Genomic DNA, 18,482 nt, shown 5'->3' with positions numbered 1-18,482 from the left:
CGAGCCAGCAACCGAGGTACATGCCCTGGACCGGAATCGAACGTGAGACCCTTCAGTCACGGGCTGACGCTCTATCCACTGAGCCACACCGGCTAGGGCTGCTCCCAGCCTCTTGACACCTGTCACACCTCTGCTCAGCCTCCCCAAGGCCAAGTATCTTTGTCCCTTGGGCCTCCCGCCTGCCTGCTGGCTGCCATTCTTGGGCGGAGCTTCTGAGAGGATGGAGACCCTTCTGGGCCCAGCCCTGGTGTGTTACCTGTGTGCGAGGAGGAGCCTGGCCACTTGCTTTGGTTCCCCGGCATCTCGCTTTGGGGAACTGGCCATTGCATGAGTCTGCGAGGAGCAAAAGCGACCTCCTCCATCGGCGCTGTGATGGTCAGAGACCTCCTTTCCCAGACTGCCTTGCAGCTGGGGCTCCGAGCAGGGCCTCGCCTCTGCCAGGCCCGTGCACCAGCTCGGTGACAGGAGGCAAGGGCTGTGGTGACCACAGCAGCGCTGGGGGCCGAGCGCCGCCCCTCCCCTCCCCTCAGAAGGTGGTGGTGCTCAGCGCAGGGCAGTGGGGGGGCTGCCCCGACAGCCCGGATCTGGTGTGGTTTGACTTGCTGCTCCTCAAAGATGGGCTTTGAACCTGCCCTTGAGGCCTGCATGTGATTCTGTCAGTTGCCCGGTATTCTTTGAAGAGACCCCTTTTCTCGTAATTGAGCGGCGTTGGTTTCTGTTGTTTGCATCCGTTTCCATCCACCTGAAGGGATATCACAACCCCTGTCCCTGAGATTTCTTTTCTTTAAACTATTGTCTTGGTTGGCCTGCAGCCTCTTTGCAAAAATGAAGGGAAAAGCATTTGAATTTCAAGTGGGTTTTTTTTTTTTTTTTTTTTTTGACGGTAACAATACTCTTTACAAAGTCAAGTCTTGCCTGGCCGGTGTGGCTCAGTGGTTGAGCGTTGACCTGTCACGGTTCGATTCCCGGTCAGGGCTCGATCCCTAGCGTGGATCATGCAGGAGGCAGCCGACCCATGATTCTCTCTCATCATTGATGCTTGTATCTCTCCTTCTCCCTGCCTCTCTGAAATCAACAGAAATATATTTATTTAAGAAAGAAAATCAGACTGTGAGTGCTGCGGCTTGGGGGCTGACCAGCTGTGTGAGGTTATGGGTCATCTGACCGCTCTAGGCCTCTACTTCCTCTTTCAGGCGCTGCTGGGGCTGCCTGCAGGAGCCCTGTCTGCCACCCTCGTCCGCCACTGTGATTCTGGGCTTGCTGCCAGGTGGCTCCCTCAGTGGCTTTTGAAAGGAGGCCTTGGTTTCTCGTTGTGTAGACTCACAGCATGGCGGCTGGCTCCCCCCAGAGCGAGCGACTCGAGAGAGGGGCACTGTGCCTTATTTTACCGGTCACACCGACCAATACTCGGTGGGAGGGAACTACACAAGAGCATGGATATCAGAGGTGGGTGGTGATCACCGATGGCCATCTTGGAGGCTGCCTGTCATGTTGCTCCCAGTCCCAAGTTGGTTAGGCTAACCAAGAGGTCACCGGTTCAATTCCAGGCCAGGGCTCATGCCTGGGTTGTGGGCTCAGTCCCCAGTAGGGGAGGTACAGGAGGCAGCCGATCGATGATGTTCCTCTCATCGAAGTTCCTGTCTCTCTATCCCTCTCCCTTCCTCTAGAAATCAATAAACACATACCAAAAAAAGATGAATACCTTGAAACCATGCACGTGCTTGCTTTTCTCATCCTTCTCGGGGACCTTCCCTTATTTAGCCTCGGTTTCCGCCACTTTCAGGGGTGGTAGCTGGGAAGAAGGAGGGAGGAGACAGTGGGATGAAGACGGCCCAGCTTCAGACATCCAAACCAGCTCAGAAACCCTAGGGCTGGAGCCAAGTGTTCAAGGGAAAGATCAGGCCGTGGAGAGAGGAGAGGTTTTCCTCAATTCGAACTCAAGAAGGAGGCGCATGGAAGTGTTACTGTCCGACAGCAAGTGGGGATGGATGGGCAACAAGGCCTCAGAGGAGTCCCCATCCCACCGGGCTGGGGGGTGGGGACAGAGATTGGAGATGTTTTCAGCGGTTACAGGGGCATATACAATGATCAACCCTCATCAACCTGACCACCTTATACCTTAATTTTAAAAAGAAAGGATACTAAACATACTCTTTTCTTAGAGTTTTGATCTAAAACAGATTAGTCTGCCTCGCCATGGTTTGATTCCCGGTCAGGGCACATGCCCGGGTTGTAGGCTCCATCCCTAGTGGGGGGCATGCAGGAGGCAGCCGATCAATGATTCTCTCTCATCATTGATGATTCTCTCTCTCCCTCTTCCTCTCCCTTCCTCTCTGAAATCAACAAAAATACATTTAAAAAAATAAAACAGATTAGCACAACAAACAGAATTAACACCCAAGTCCCAGAGGCTCTGCACCTTCACACACACACACACACTCTCACACACACACACTCACACACGTGCTCACACACACACTCACACTCACACACACTCACACACACTCCTCTGTACCCAGGCGGTGACCCCACAGTGCGCCCTCTCTCACCAGGAGCCTGCCGGATCCCCCCACTGCCACCCCCTCCCCAATGGTCTCTAACTGCACTCGAGTCATCTCCGGTTCTAAACCTCAGCGCACCATAAATCATAGTTTGTGTGTGTGTTTTTCAGCAAAATACGGATGTTTTTGAAACCACTTTCCCCTCTAAAGGCCTCCTCCTTCCTTGTTAGCTCCGGGCCGGCCGAGCTGCTTCATAAATAATGCAGCTCCCTCTCTCATCTCAGTTATAAACGCGGATCTCTCCTTGTTGGGAAGGACCCGCGTGGCCCCTCTGGGGTTGCTTCCTTGTTCCTCCAGTCCAGCCAGCGGCCACCCTCCCCCGGCCCTGGAGGAAGGGCCGCCCTGGCCCTCCGCGCAGCAGGCTGTGTCCTGGGCCGGCCCCCTCGGTCCTGCTGCCTCTCTCTGCCCAAAGCCGACGTGGCTGCCCTGCTCTCTCCCTGCTGCCTGTGGGTCTGTGTGGGAGGTGCCCTGCTGCCCACGGCTCCCGGGCAGCAGCCTTTTCCACAGGATCCCGCGCTCCATGTCACCAGCCCCAGGGGATGGAAGCGGTGACGTCAGCGTCCAAATCTCAATGGCTCTGAGTCCCTGCCTACTTTCCTGCAAGGATCCTAAGGCTCACACGCTCCAAATATTTACCACTTGGCACCAGTCAGACCCGAGGGCTGCTCCCCTCCCCAGCTAGAAAAACTGGATGTCCATAGAGCCAAGCCCGGCCGATGTGGCTGAGCGGCTGAGCACTGAACCATGAACCAAGAGGTTGCTGGTTCGATTCCCGGTCAGGGCACATGCCCAAGTTGCGGACTCAATCTTCAGCAGGGGGTGTGCAGGAGGCAGGCCATCGATGATGCTCTCTCATCACTGAAGTTTCTATCTCCCCTCCCCCCCGCCCTTTCTCTCTCTCAATGCCGGCCCTGTCCCCATCACCCAACTCTGCTGGTGGCCTCAGTGAGGCTGGGCCTACTTGGGGCTGGAGGCTGGGCGCTTGGCGTCCTTCCTGCAGGGAAACGTTCTTCCCTGGGCCCCTGGAAGGAACCGGTCCTGCCGACACCTTGATTTCAGCGCAGGGAGACCCACAGCAGATGTCTGACCTCCGGAACTGAAATGTAAAACGTGTGTGTTCTTTTAAAGCCACTGAGCCTGCGGTCATTTGTTATAGCGGCAAAAGGAAACTAATACACTCTAGGAGTCGGCAGCCTATGGAATGGCATCTTTCCTGCCCTGGAGGAGATGAAGGGCAAAGGTGCTATACTAACTCAATGAATCAATGAACTGCCACTTGGGTCACCAGGCCCCTTACCCCTCTCTCTGCATCCTTAACGCTCAGGGGTCCCAGCATCTCGCCACAGGGAGACCCTCCGGTGCAAACACTGATACCTCAGCCAGTCTTAGAGACAGACTCAGTTCAAATCTCTCCATCAACCCAATGTTAATTAATGCGTTTTTCTCTCTTCACACGTCCTCGCCAGCGATCTTGTCCAGCATAGGGAGACGTGCGGCTGTTTATAGTTGGATTCCAAAGAGAAGAGACCATGTCCATGTCTTGACATCCAGGACAGGCCCCTGAGGTCCATGCCACAAAAGACAGGGAGGCGTTCGGTGGCAAGAGCCAGGCACTTCCAAGAAAAAAGGTCTTCTCAACTCCAAAAGCGTCTTGTTCCACGTCAATAACCAAAGCCAGGCTCGGGGTGCGGGCTCGACCCCTAGCACGGGGCGTGCGGGAGGCAGCCGATCCGTGATCCTCTCTCATCATGAATGCTTCTCTCTCTCCCCCTCCCTCTCCCTTCCTCTCTGAAGTAAATAAAAATCTATTTTTAAGGAGGGGGGTGGGAAAAATGTAGACACCGACACACAGAGGGAGGACGATGTGGAGACCCAGCGAGAAAAGGGCATCTGCAAGCCAAGGAGAGAAGCCTGGCCCAGATCACACCCTTAGAAGAAACCAAATGTGCTTATATCTTGACTTTGGACTTTTACCCTCCAGAACTGTGAGATGATCCAGTCCTGTTGTGGTTTGTGTGTTTGTTTTTGTTTAAATGTTTTTTTTATTGATTTTAGAAAGAGGGGCAGGGAGAGAGATAGGAACATCGATTGGCTGCCTCCTGCATGGCCCCTACTGGGAATCAGCCCTACAACCCAAGCATGTGGCCTGACCGGGAATCGAACCAGGGATCTTTGGATGCATGGGATGACACCCAACCAATTGAGAACTGGCTGGGCAGTTCTGTTGGGTTCTAAGCCACTCAGTACGTAGCACTTTGGTATGGCAACGCCAGAAGACATACAGTTGTTGTATAAGAAGTCTCACTACGCCGAGGCCCCCATGCTGTAAGATCACCAAAGCCACATAGACATATTCTGGTGACAGTCCCTGCTGAGTCCCCACTGACAGCCAGCATCAGCCACCAGCCATGTGAGTGAGGACATCTCCAGAGGAGCCCAGCCACCAGCCACAGACCAGCCGCGTCTCTCAGTGTCTCAGACGTCACGGAGCAATGGATCCCTCTGTACCCTGCGTGAACTGCCGGCACACGGAGTCTGGGCGCATGATCAGTGAGGTTCCTCACGCAAGCTCTGCGGCTCCACGCAGCAGTGCTTGTGGGCACCGTGTCCCGGCCGTGCGGGGGCTCCGTGCCTCCGAAGGCAGGTCTGCTCCGCGTGCAAGCTCAGCAGCCTTGGTGTCTCCGGGGGTGTCTGGCCGGGAGGATCTTTGCTGAGTCTTGTCTCCGAGCAAGCAGGGCTGGCCCACGTGGCCGGACCCTGGCTAGCCCATGAGGAGGACTGTCTGGCCTCTGAGGAAGCCAGCCACCCTCACTCAGAGTTTTCTTCCGGCTTCTAGGGCCGGCCAGGCTCCCAGAGGCAGTGCCCAGTCTGATCACTTCACAGAGGGCTCTGAACTTACTTGTTCCCGTGGTCATTTGGCTACAGGCTTTGTGCACCAAGGGTGCTGCTGCGAGGCAGAATATAATCGGGGGAGGTGGGGAGCGCGGGTCCTGGGTTTAAATTCTGGCTGTGCAGCCCGGGCAGTGTGGCTCAGTGGTTGAGCAATAACCTATGAACCAGGAGGTCACGGTTCAATTCCCAGTCAGGAGCACATGACTGGGTTGCAGGTTCGATCCCCAGTGTGGGGTGTGCAGGAGGCAGCCGATCCATGATTCCCTCTCATCATTGATGTTTCTCTCTCTCTCTCTCTCTCTCTCTCTCTCTCTCTCTCTCTTCATATCTGAAATCAATAAATATATATATGTAAATTTCCAGATGTGCAACCTACTAGCTGTACGGTCCTGGAAAAGTCGTATAACCTCTCCCATCCTGCCTCTTCATCTGCAGAGTGAGAAAGTGACAGTACCCGCCTTGCAAGGGCTCTAAGGAGGCTCAGGCAGGACATTCCCGTGGCCGCACGGAGTCAGCCCCCAGCGTCTGTGAGCCACTGTGGTTATTCACCAGTGTCCACGGCTTGCTTGCAGGGATCTGTCTGTGTCCTTCAAGGCAGCCTCACTTGGTTCCTGAGAGCATCCCTGCAGAGGGGGAAAGGTGGCTTAAAATAACCCCCAGAATGCTGAGCCCTTTCAAAAGTTCGTTGAAGAAAAAAAAAAAAAAAAAAAAGCGAGATTTCAGACAAACCTAAAGTGGCCTTGTCATTACCGGTTTTATTGTTCCGAGCAGCCTTGAAAGCCCTTGGCTTTGAAGCTGAGGAGGGTAGCAATTAGGCCCCTCGTGAAAGGCATCGCAGCTGTAAGCCTTGCCACGGGGCACAGGGCTGCACCTCCTTCCCTATTTTGTGGCCGCTGGGTCTGGTGTCTGCACCCGTCTGGACAGACCGGGGCCCAGGCAGGAGTGGCGGGCTGCGTGATCCCCGCCGCCCTGATGACTCCCAGAAAGAGAAGGCAGATGGGGTGACTCAAAGGGAGCCATCTCCTCCCCCCTCCCCGCCCCCCACCCTGCGAGCTGCACCCTGACATGCTCCTTCGTCTGGGGGCCAGACGGAATCCCTGCTCAGGACCCTGGGGTGCTTGTGAGCCCCCTTCCCAGGCGCTGGCACAGAGATCAGACCGCAGGGTGCCTTGTGGATGGGAGCGGATTCTCTCTACACGCCAGCCTGCCTTGTGCGAGGAGGCACTTTTGTCAAGAAAAAACACACACACAAAAAAACCCCCAACCATCCGGGCTGGCTGCTGGCAGGCTGCTTGCTGGCTGCAAAGCCTCCTCCTGCCCCACGCGGGGCAAGGCTTGTCTAAATATTTGGCTTGATCCTGCTTTCTGATTCATCCTGTGCAGGCACCTCTGTAATTTCATCTGCTGCCTGACTCAGAGGAGGAGACCTGAGCGCAAGTGCGGAGCGCGCGCCGGAGGCCAGGCCCGCAGCCAGCGCCCCCTGCTCCCCCCCGCCGGCCTCCCGGGCTCAGGGAGCGACACGGGTGCGCTCCCCAGCCACCAGCCTCAGATGAAATCTCTTTTGTCTGAGATGATTAATGGAGCCCCTCACACGCCTGAGAGCGCAAGGGTGTGAGGTGCACTTTGTACCTTTTCCAAGGTTTTTTTTTTTGGATGCTAAATCCATTTGCATCTCATAAATTATAGTGGCTCCAAAATGAAGTGTGCCTGACAGCAGCAGGCAGGGTGTGGGTGCCACTGAAACATTCCCTCCTCGCCTCGCCCCCCCCCCCCCCCAATCCCCTCTCTCTGGCTCTGAGACCCTAGGAGAAAGCCTGCTTGTCATTCAGAGGAGGGAGGGAGGGGGCAGCAGAATGACCTAGATTCCAAATGTGCAAGACAGGTAGAGCCGGCTGGCCCATCTTCAAACGCTGCCGGGCGCAGGGGAGCGGGATGGGAAGGAGCCTGCGGGAGGAGGCTCTCCATGGTTCGTGCTTGGACCCAACCGATTCTCTTTCTGAAGTTTGTCTGCTTGAGAAAGGCTGCAAGCTGGGCCCCTGAGCCCAACTCCTACCCCCACCTTGTGTCCCTGGGTGATGCTACCTGGGTAGGGAGTAAGGGAGGGGTATGATTGACAGCAGAGCTAAGGTACTCCCTGTGCAGGTGTGTGGGGCAAGGGAAGGGGGCCTCTAAGGGGCAGGGAGGGGTGGGGATGGCAGCTCAGGCACCAGGTCTCCAGGAGTCGAAGGCGATACAATCCCAAGCTTCCTTCCACCACTTGCCAGCTGTGTGGCCTTGGACAAGCAACTTGCCCTCTCTGAGCCTCTCTTACCTCATCCACTCATTCATTTTATGCCTCTGTTACACACACACACACACACACACACACACACACACACACACACACAATTGATTTCAGAGAGGAAGGGAGAGGGAGAGAGAGAAAGAGAAACATCAATGATGAGAGAGGATCATGGATCGGCTGCCTCCTGCACGCCGCCTACTGGGGATCAAGCCCGAAACCCGGGCGTGTGCCCTGAACAGGAATCAAACCATGACCTCCTGGTTCATAGGTCGACGCTCAACCACTGAGCCACACCGGCCGGGCTCCATGCCTATTATCTGAGCACCCCTTCTATGTCAGGCCTAGCCCTCCCCCTTGGCACCTACATTCTAGACCAGCGGTGGGCAAACTTTTTGACTCGAGGGCCACAATGGGTTCTTAAACTGGACCGGAGGGCCGGAACAAAAGCATGGATGGAGTGTTTGTGTGAACTAATATAAATTCAAAGTAAACATCATTACATAAAAGGGTACGGTCTTTTTTTTTTTTTTTTTTTTAGTTTTATTCATTTCAAACGGGCCGGATCCAGCCCGCGGGCCATAGTTTGCCCACGGCTGTTCTAGACGCTACACAAATAAACACAACCACACGTGTGCATAACACGCAAGATGGTGTGGGACTGGGAGCCACAGGGCGCGGTGTGGGGCTGGCTGAGGCTGGGAGGATGAGCGGCTCCGCTTGGGAGACAGACGGAGAAGGTGCACAGGGGCAGGCAGCGTGGCGGGAGGGACCACCTGGGGAGGGTGGCCTGGTGTCCCTGCTGCTGTCACTATTATTTGACCTGAGCAATGTGCGTGGCCAAGAAGATGCTGAAGGGCAGAGTGAAGAGAAGCTGGGAGGGAGATGGCCTCAGAGCCAGGGTGAAGGGCACACAGCCACAGCGCGACGGGCATCCCGTCACTTCCCGCCAGGCCGCCCTCCCTCCATCCCGGGCCCCCAAGGCACAGGCGGGCGGCACTTCACCCAAAAGGTCGGCCAGCTAGAGTTTCACGAGCGGGCATTCCAGGCCTGGGGCCCGCACAGGGAGCGACCTGCCCGTGGTCAGGCCTCCAAGTTCCCGTCTAGGACCAGCTGCCCATCCCAGTTGGCCTCAGCGGCTGCCAGGCAGGGGCGGGGCGGGCGTGGGAGGAGAGGGGCCGGCCCCAGGCAGCTGTCCTCCCAGGAGAACCTGAGCCAAGGGCAGGGGCACCCCAGGCTCCACATGGAGGGGACACAGAGTGTGTATATATGTTTTAATGGATATGAATGCACATAACACACACACGTGGGATTTACTGCCGTTACGTGTTTGTTATTCTATTTCGCTTGACTTTCCCGAATTATGGCAGGGGCTGTTGTCTGTCTCCATTTTATGAGTAAGATAAAAACAAGACTCAGGGAGCCCTGGCCTGTTTGGCTCAGTGGTTAGAGTGTCGGCCCGTGGACCAAAGGGTCACAGGTTAGATTCCCAGTCAAGGGCATGTACCTCGGTTGCAGGTTCAATCCCTGGTCCCTGTCCGGGAGCGTGCGGGAGGCAACCAGTCGATGTGTCTCTCTCACATCGATGTTTCTCTCGCTCCCCCTCTCTCCCCTGTTCCCTTCCTTTCACTCTCTCTAAAGATCAAAGGAAAAAATACCCTCAGGTGAGGATAAAAGAAAAAACAATTTTGTATTAATCTCTATTTTCTAAACCCTCTACCATGGACATATATTACTTTTGTGGTTATAAAAAGTAAAAAGGCCCTGGCTGGTTTGGCTCAGTGGATAGAGTGTCGGCCTGCGAACTGAAAGGCCCCAGGTTCGATTCTGGTCAAGGGCACATGCCCGGGTTATGGACTCGATCTCCAGTGGGGGACTTGGAGGAGGCAGCCGACCCATGATTCTCTCTCATCATGGATGTTTCTCTCTCTCTCTCCCCCTTCCTTCCTCTCTGAAATCAATAAAAATATATATTTTTTAAAAAAGTAAAAATAATTATATCAGAATAGATTAAAAATACACACACACACACACACACACACACACACACACACCACAAGACTCAGGGAGGGCCAATAGCAGAGGAGAGAACAGAGCAGAGACGTTCAGGCTGAGTCCTGTGTGCCCTCAGGGGACGGCCAGGCAGCCGGCGGACACGGCCCTGGCGCTGGCGGGGCCCCTCTTCTGCTCCCAGATTTCATTTTGCTCCGCCCAGAGGAGCAAGAGGAAGTGTGTGTGTCCTGTTTTTAAGGCTGAAAGAGAGCCGACAGAAGGAGGTGCAGGTTAAGCAAGGCCCCCTCTGGCCTCCCTGCCCACGCCTGCGCTGCCCGCACCGTGACCCTGGCCCCCGCGGGGCTGGGCCCCTGGGCTCCCACAGGAACCCCGGAAGCCCACACTCAGCACCTCCCGCCGCCTTCTCCTTCCTCTTTCACTTCGGGACGCTCCTTGGGTCTGCGTCTGCCTCCTCCTGGGACACCGCGTGCTGCCATCGTGTGTGTGTGTGTGTGTGTGTGTGCATGTGTGCGTGTGTGTGTGTGTGCATGTGTGTGTGTGTGTGTGTGTTGGGATGGGGAGCAGGGTTCCTTCTCATTTGACACCTTTATTTCCATCAGGGAAACAAAATGCACCGCAAACCAGGCCAGGGCCCCGCGTGGAGGACCTGCCAGCCTGACTGTGCCCCGGCTTTCTGCGGCCGCGTGGCCAGGAGGGCGGCGGTGGCACCCCGGCCTCGGCCTCCGCTGTGTGGCCAGCCAGCCTGCTCCAGGCAGCCCTCCAGGTGGGACCGGACCTCAGCGGGCAGCCACGTGGCGGGGGCTGCTTTTCTGATGGGCGTCGGAGGCGCTTTACAGGAACAAGTGGCAGTCGCCCTGGTATCTGAGGGAAGTTTACAGACACGTAGGGGATGAAAGCTCAGACTTGACCTTCCCGAGGGGCTGAGCCTGGGCAGAGCTGTCTGTCTTCGTTCCCTCCTTTGTCATGGGGACACGTTCCCGGCCACGCTGTCCCTGTGGTGTTATTGTCGTCCGTTTGGAAATGGGCAGGGGATGGAACCGGTGAGAGGCGTTTTCCGGCGCAGCTCTCTGACCTGGCGGCCAAGGAGACAGAGAAGCAGCGGGCACCTAATGGACGCCTCTGGGGCTTGGGATTTGCGTGGGATCCTAATGCAAGGCAATGTCTCACCCCGCCGGCGTGGCTCAGTGTCTGAGTGCGGACCCATGAACCAGGAGGTCACGGTTCGATTCCCAGTCAGGGAACATGCCTGGGTTGCAGGCTGGATCCCCAGTGGGGGGGCGTGCAGGAGGCAGCCGATCCATGAGTCTCTCTCATCATAGATGTTCCTCTCTCTCTCAATCTCACTCTCTCTCTCCCCCCCATCCCCCTTTCCTCTCTGAAATCAATAAAAAAATATTTTTTAAAAAGGCAATGTTTGCTTTGAAGTTACACACACTGAACACGGGGTGGTCCTTGGGCCTTGGGCCACCGTACGAACAGCACTGGGGCCTTGAGCTGCCACCCTGACACGGGCAGCTGCTGGGGCCGCCTGTCCCTGGCCACCCCTGGGGCCTGCCCGGAAGGGGAACGGCTCCTTGCCACAGCCAGCAGTGGACATGCCCCCTTGGTCACTCGTCTGGAAAAGAGGGCAGAACAGCCTTGCCCCGCCCTCATCCTCCGTTCCCCACGCCATTTTGCCACCACGGGCGTCTCCAGGACTTCCCTCAGTACTGGGGAGTCGGGGATCTTGGCAGGGCCCCAGCCCCAGGAAGCCAGGAGAAGGTCGGTTTGCCTGTGCCCGTGCTGGGCACGTGGTCCCAGAAGTGGTGGGGCTCTGGGGAGGCAGTGACCCCAGAAGGAAGAGGACCCATGGAGCCGGTACCAGAGATAACGGGTTCCCTGAATTGAGGGCAAGATTGAGGGAGGAGTGTGGAATCCTGGGCAACGTATAAAACAGAATGCTTCACGTATTCGGGTCAAGTTGTTGGGGAGAGGGGGCAGGGAGTATATGACAGGCCAGCCACCTGCGATCTTTACCCTTTGATTGGGGGGGAGGCCGCCATGATGTCGAGTGAGGTCAAGGTCAAGATGTGGCCTTGAGAGTCATTAGCCACATGTAGATGAATGGGTTAATGCAGAGCCGTCTTGACAGATGATTTACACCCAGAAGCCGTGTGTGTGTGTGCGCGCGCGCGCGCGTGTGTGTGTGTGTGTGTGTGTGTGTGTCCTTGAGCTTGACATTGAAAGGTTCAGTTACCGCAGGAGGACAGGAACGCCCGCTTAATTCTGAGAGGGCTTCATTATGGTGATAAACGTCCTCAGAGTTTAACTCTTGCGTTTCAGCTGGTGTTAGAATGAGGATTCCAACCTCAACCGGGTGTGAGTGGACTGGTCCCTTCTCTCCCCAGCCCCTCTGGGGTCCTGGGGGAGGACCCTTGGGGAGCAGAAGTCCAGTGTTTCAAAGGGATGCATCGTCCTCCCCTGGGACTGTCAGGACACTCTTGGTCATACCTGACAGACACTCACTCCAATAAGCCTGTGCAATTGCTAGGAGGAAATGGGACCCTGGCTATTGGTAACCAAAAATCCACCAATCTGCCCCACTCCAAGTCCTGGTCATGCTGCCTACAAAATACACACACACATTCACATACACACTCACACACACACACACATATTCACACACACACACACACACACTCACACACTCACACACACTCTCACACACACTCACACACACACACACACATACACACACACACTCACACACTCACACACACACTCACACACACACACTCACACACACACACACTCTCACACACACTCACACACACACACACACATACACACACACACTCACACACTCACACACTCACACACACTCTCACACACACTCTCACACACACTCACACACACACTCACACACACTCTCACACACACTCACACACACACACACACACACACTCTCACACACACTCTCACACACACTCACACACACACTCACACACACACTCACACACACACTCACACACTCACACACTCACACACACTCTCACACACACTCTCACACACACACACACACACACTCACACACTCACACACACTCTCACACACACTCTCACACACACTCACACACACACTCACACACACACTCACACACACACTCACACACACACACACACACACACACACTCACACACACTCTCACACACACTCACACACACACACACATACACACACACACTCACACACTCACACACACACTCACACACACACTCTCACACACACACACACATACACACACACACTCACACACACACTCTCACACACACACACACATACACACACACACTCACACACTCACACACACACTCACACACACACACTCACACACACACACACATACACTATACACACATACACACCTGGGCCAGATATAGTTTAAATATATTTCTTAAAACCAGCCCTGCCTTTCTGGTTCCCTGGCCTCTACCTCATCCCGTGGCATCTTAGCTGCCACAGCAGCGGGCCTCCACATTTCCTCCATCCCCTCCCCTTCCTCTTCCCCTTCCCCTCCGCCCAGGACTCACTGCCAGAAACACACACTGACCTTGGGACTGTCCCGTGCACAGACCTCCGACGGCTCCCGGCCACCTGCAGAGCAAGAGCATGCCAACGCGGGGCCCCGAGCTTGCTGCCTGGCCCCACGCCCCCGCTTCTGGTTTCAAATTCAGGTTCCCACCTGCCTCCATGCCATGGCCCATGCTGATTCTTTCACTTGGAAAACCACCTGATCTTGCCCAGCCGGTGTGGCTCAGTGGTAGAGCGTCAACCGGTGAACCAGGAGGTCACGGTTCAATTCCCGGTCAGGGCACATGCCCGGGTTGCAGGCTCGATCCCCAGTGTGGGGCGTGCCGGAGGCAGCCGATCCATCATTCTCATCATAGATGTTTCTATCTCTCTCTCTCCCTTTCCTTTCCTCTCTGGAATCAATAAAAATATTAAAAAGAAAATCACCTGTTCTTGCTCTACCCAGCCCCCTCTTCCGCACCCTTTCCCAGGGCCCCCGTCAAATGTGTTTTCCTCTCTGAGCAGCCCCCGTCCCCCCTGCCCCCGGCAGCTGTGATTGGCAGGATCTCCTTGCACTCTGGGGATCGGACTGCCTGGATGGTGAGGTCCTAGAGGGCAGGGACTGCCTACCAGGGGACCGCTGGGGAGCCTGGCACCGTGACTGGGCGTCTCGGGAACCCTGGCTCGCTGGCCCTCCTGCCCCTCTGCCTGGGTCCCGGTGGCAGGGAAAATCCCAGCCGGCAGAATTTCCTGTCCGCCCGCTCCGTTCAGATCTTTGTCCCAGATCCTTCCTCTCCCGGGAGCTCCTTATCTGAGGACGGGCCAGCGCATAGCAGCCGGCCCGCAGGGGCCATCCTGCCGGTTTCCTGCCTCGGCCGCGCTGGATTCGAGTCAGAAGATCTGAGCTTGGAGCCAAGCTTTGGAGCTCTTCTCAGGTCGGTGACCTTGGCCGTGGCTTTCACCTCGGCTCAGCCTCGGTGTCTTAATCTGTAAAATAAAGGGTTTTCGTGTTGAGTACAGGTTTGTGGAAAGGGAAACCGTCTTTCAACCAATCTCTTCCCATGAAGAACCTTATGTAAACCTGTTTTAAATCTGTTTTTATTCATTTCAGAGGGAGGAAGGGAGAGGGAGAGGGAGAGGGAGAGAGAGAGAAACGTCCATAATGAGAGAGGATCGTGGATCGGCTGCCTCCTGCTCGCCCCCTACTGGCAATCAAGCCCAGAACCCGGGCATGTGCCTTGAGCGGGAATCGAACCATGACCTGGTTCATAGGTTGACATCAACCACTGAGCCACATGGGCTGGGGAATCAGCCTCGGGCTTATAACAGAGCTCATTAACACGGACTTCTTTAGACGCACCTCAGTCATGGCGGGCGAGGTGCCCCGGCACCGAAATTCCCCGGCTGGCCGTTTGGAGAAGAGCATCTGCTTGGATGGGGCCTGGGAGGTGACTGATGGGTTTCCGAGGAGGGACAGGTCAGGAGGTTCCCGGGGGGAGGAAAGCTGCAAAAATGTTCAGAACTTTCAAAGACAGTTCTCCTGCCAGCAGAAGCTGTTCCCCAGCGTCCCTCGTCCTGGCCTCCCACCCCCCACCCCCGCCCTGCGCGGCGGCCTCGCTTCCAGAGGCAGCTGCCTCCGTTCAGCTCCCGACACCTTCGGCTGCCCTGCTAATAAATGTGTATCAGAGAAGCCGTTCTGCCCACGGGGACGATTTCTCCTTCCACCACCCGTGGCTTCGAGACCTGGCATTGAAGGTGGCAGCCAGTGATGGCAGCTGGTGGCCGCTTCCAAGGTTCAGCTGGTGCCGGGAACCTGGTCTGTGTGCCTCCCCACCTAGCATTTGGGGACCAAGCAAAATGTGGGGCTCCATTCCCGGTCAGAGCACAGGCCCGGGTTGTGGGCCCGATAGGGCCATGCAGGAGGCAGCCGAGCCATGATTCTCTTTCATCATTGATGTTTCTATCTCTCCCTCTCCCTTCCTCTCCGAAATAAATACAAATATATTTTAAAAATAAAATTAAAAAAAAAAGGATGTCACATGGCTTTGGGCCTGAGCTAAGAAAGAATGGAGGCACCAAGGTAGCAGGAGGAGTAGCCTTTGGGGGTGGAAATCGGGAATGATGGTCTGGGGAGGAGGCAGCTGGATTTATGGGCCCGGAGTCCAGGGCGGAGGGCCAGGCTGGAGATAGAAAGTGGGAGGCATCAGCTGGCCGGGACATTCTTTCCCCAGCGACTTCATACCTGGCAGAGGCCCCGCTGCCCCGGGGGAGGCAGATGCTTGCTCCCCTGGGTCTCCGGCCCACCTGCCCTCTCTCCTTCACAGACAAGCAGGTGTGGCCTGGCCCCTGGGCTGGCGAGCTCTCTCTGGATTTGGGCCCCAAGCAGAACTCTGATAACACCCCGCCCCCCACCCCCAGCCCACTCAGGGCTGCCCACCCACACCGGCCAAGTGTCGCAGCAGGAATGCGGTGGCAGCTGGGCCCGAGTCACAAGACAGAAACACCCAGGACACGTATGTGAGGCTGGGAAGGCCTCCTGAGAGAGAGAAGCCCAAACAGGCCGGTGGGGGTGGGGGTGGGGCGGGCGGGGGAGGGGTGGGCACGGAGGAAACCGGTCCTAGTGACTCACCCTGCACTTCTGTTGGGCGCAGCCCCCACGTGCTGTCACAGAAAACAAAGTCCCCCAGCGGTTTATCTCCTCCCGGAGGAGGCCAGTCAGCAGCGAGAGGTGGCAGAGGAGGGAGGCCATGCGCTCCTGCCGGGGCCAGGGTCAGCTGGGCATGGCAGACAGGGGACCGGGGGCACCCGCTCCCAGGATGGAGGCTCTGGGGGGGCCCTGCAGGGGCGAGGCCCCCACCCCGTGATGCCATGCCGTCCAGATCAGTCCCAGCCCGAGTTGCCCTGGGGTTGGTGGCCACGGGGGAGGTGGCGCTCCTGCAGGAATGGGGAGGGGTAGACAAGTTACAGCAGAAGTAGGCGCGGGATTTCCGGGGCGCTGTGTGAAAATCTCCATGGTGACGCTGAGCTGGGCGTTCAGCGGGAAGCCTGGGGGGCTTGGCACATGCCCAGGTTGCAGGCTGGACCCCCAGGGTGGGGCTTGGTGGCCCCGGGAGGTGTCTAGTGCACAGCCTGCCCAGCCATCCAGGGCCCTGATGCCAGCCCCAGCTCTCCATCTGTGTGGCAGTAATTATGTCACAAGAGATGGGTTCCCACTCTCGGCACTGGCCTCTGGGAGAACCTCGTGAAACGCTTAAGAAAATGGGACCAGCCCGGCCGCCATGGCTCAGCAGTGGAGCATCGACCCCAGGAACCAGGAGGTTAAGGTTCGATTCCAGGAGGCAGCCGGTCCATGATTCTCTCTCATCATTGATGTTTCTCTCTCTCTCTCTCTCCCTCTCCTTTCCTCTCTGAAATCAATAAAAAAAATATATATTTCTTAAAAAAGGGAAATTGCTGTGTTGTCCAGCTGCCTGCCTAACAGCTGAGCCTGGCAGGGTGAAGACAGCCGTGGTGGGAACACCAGGCCCAGAGTGGGTGGGCGTCACGCACAGCTCCTGGAGGGAGGCCCCGGGGAGGGGCTGTGGGCTGAGTGTGTGCTGGGTAAGGGCTGGTCCCCAGGACCTGGAAGCCAGGTCTGAGACCGAGAGACCTCAAGGTCAGGAGGCCCCTCTAGACGGCTCCTAGACCGTTGGGACTTGGGATTGGGCTCAGTTGCCCCTGACCACAGCTGACCACAGCCTCTCATAGAGGTTTCGGTTCCTCACGGAACCAGGCGGGAGCACACAGGGCTGGGTGGCCGTGGGAGGGGAATGGGGAGCCAGGCTCCTTGGAGCTGCGGGCTCTGCCATCCTCAGGCACCCCCAGCCACCCCTGGCCAGGCCTCACTTCTGCACGGAGGCAGGAGGAGCAGGAAGAGCAGGAGACAGGGTGGTGACCGCGTCTGGAGCCGGCACCCTGGCACGTGCCACTCACTGGTGACCTCGATCACGTGAGGGGCCAGCTGCTGGGGAGGCTGGGAAGTGGGGCGGCCTGCAACCAAGTCCAGATGGGGAGGCGGAGGGAGGAGTGGAGGGCTGGCTCCCAGGCTGGTACCTGCCCCCCCACCTCTCCTTGGCCACTCTACAGGGGGGTGACTCACACCACCAAGGGCTTCACAGGTCACTACCGGGCCTCCTGGTCCTCCCTGCCCCATGCCCTGGCCCATAGAGCCCAGGACACTTCCCAAGAGGCCGTGCCATTAAGAGAGAGGCCCTGAGGGACACATCCCTGTGCCCAGAGCCTTGGTGTCTGTGACATTCCCTGACCACCCACTGGTGCTTTTAAGAATCCAATGAGGCCCGGCCGGTGTGGCTCAGTGGTTGAGCGTCGACCTATGAACCAGGAGGTCACGGTTCGATTCCCGGTCAGGGCACATGCCCAGGTTGTAGGCTTGATCCCCAGTAGGGGGTGTGCAGGAGGCAGCCGATCCATGATTCTCTCTCATCATGGATGTTTCTCTCTCTCTCCCGCTCCCTTCCTCTCTGAAATCAATCAAAATTAAACAACTCAAAATAAAAAAGAGGACAGGACTGTGGGAAGAATGGAGGGCGTAAAGCCTGGCAGACGTGGCAGGCGCCCAACCCGGACTTGCTTTCTCCATGTTTCTCATACTCACTCAATTCAGGCCTCCTCCCCCTGCACCCAGGATCGGCAGCCTCGTCCTCCTCACTTCTGTTGCTCCCAGTGGGTGCTGGTGTCCCCCTCGAGCAGTTCCTGGGCCCTCTGGGCTGGGGTCTCTGTCCCCACAGCCTCCGCCCTGCACGCCGGCCCAGCCTCCACGCTTGGCGGGGACAGGGGCCCCCCTGCCATGCCCTGTCTGACCTTGGCCGCCTGTGGGCCTTTCTCGGTCAGCACTTTCTTACCTGTCAAGAGGAGATAATAACGTTACCTCCACTCAGGCAGGGCCGGGAGGGAAGGCAAACAAAAGTCCCAGTGCTTGGCCAACCTAAACAGCCCTGGAAATGCTTCGTAATCAAAACGCTTTTTCCCCCTTTTGAAAGCAGAAATGGAGGGAGGATGGAAAGGACCAAGAGAGGGCAATGCGGTCACAGCTGAGGGGGCGGGGTGCAGAGAGGACGAGGGAGAGCGGGGCCTTTCCCACAGGCACTTACTTAGCAGGGGGCTGGGAGGTGCATCTGAGGGCACTG

The 18,482-nt window shown here is 57.0% G+C and overlaps 1 long non-coding RNA gene across 2 annotated transcripts; it reads right to left on the bottom strand.

Annotated features, from left to right (window-relative positions):
* Positions 1-5,708: 5,708 nt before the first annotated feature.
* Positions 5,709-14,799, bottom strand: LOC118679241. Of its 2 annotated transcripts, none has more exons than XR_004975185.1 (4): positions 14,657-14,799; positions 13,927-14,283; positions 13,337-13,380; positions 5,709-6,076 (listed from the first exon to the last, which is right to left on the bottom strand). It is a non-coding gene; the product is annotated as an uncharacterized LOC118679241 (long non-coding RNA). The 2 variants fall into 2 exon arrangements; XR_004975186.1 differs by lacking the exon at positions 5,709-6,076 and adding an exon at positions 9,902-9,986.
* Between the last annotated feature and the right edge of the window lie 3,683 nt (positions 14,800-18,482).

Source organism: Myotis myotis, unplaced genomic scaffold (assembly GCF_014108235.1).
Source record: "Myotis myotis isolate mMyoMyo1 unplaced genomic scaffold, mMyoMyo1.p scaffold_m19_p_23, whole genome shotgun sequence".
NCBI lineage: Eukaryota > Metazoa > Chordata > Mammalia > Chiroptera > Vespertilionidae > Myotis > Myotis myotis.
This window is presented reverse-complemented; position numbering and strand designations above follow the sequence as displayed.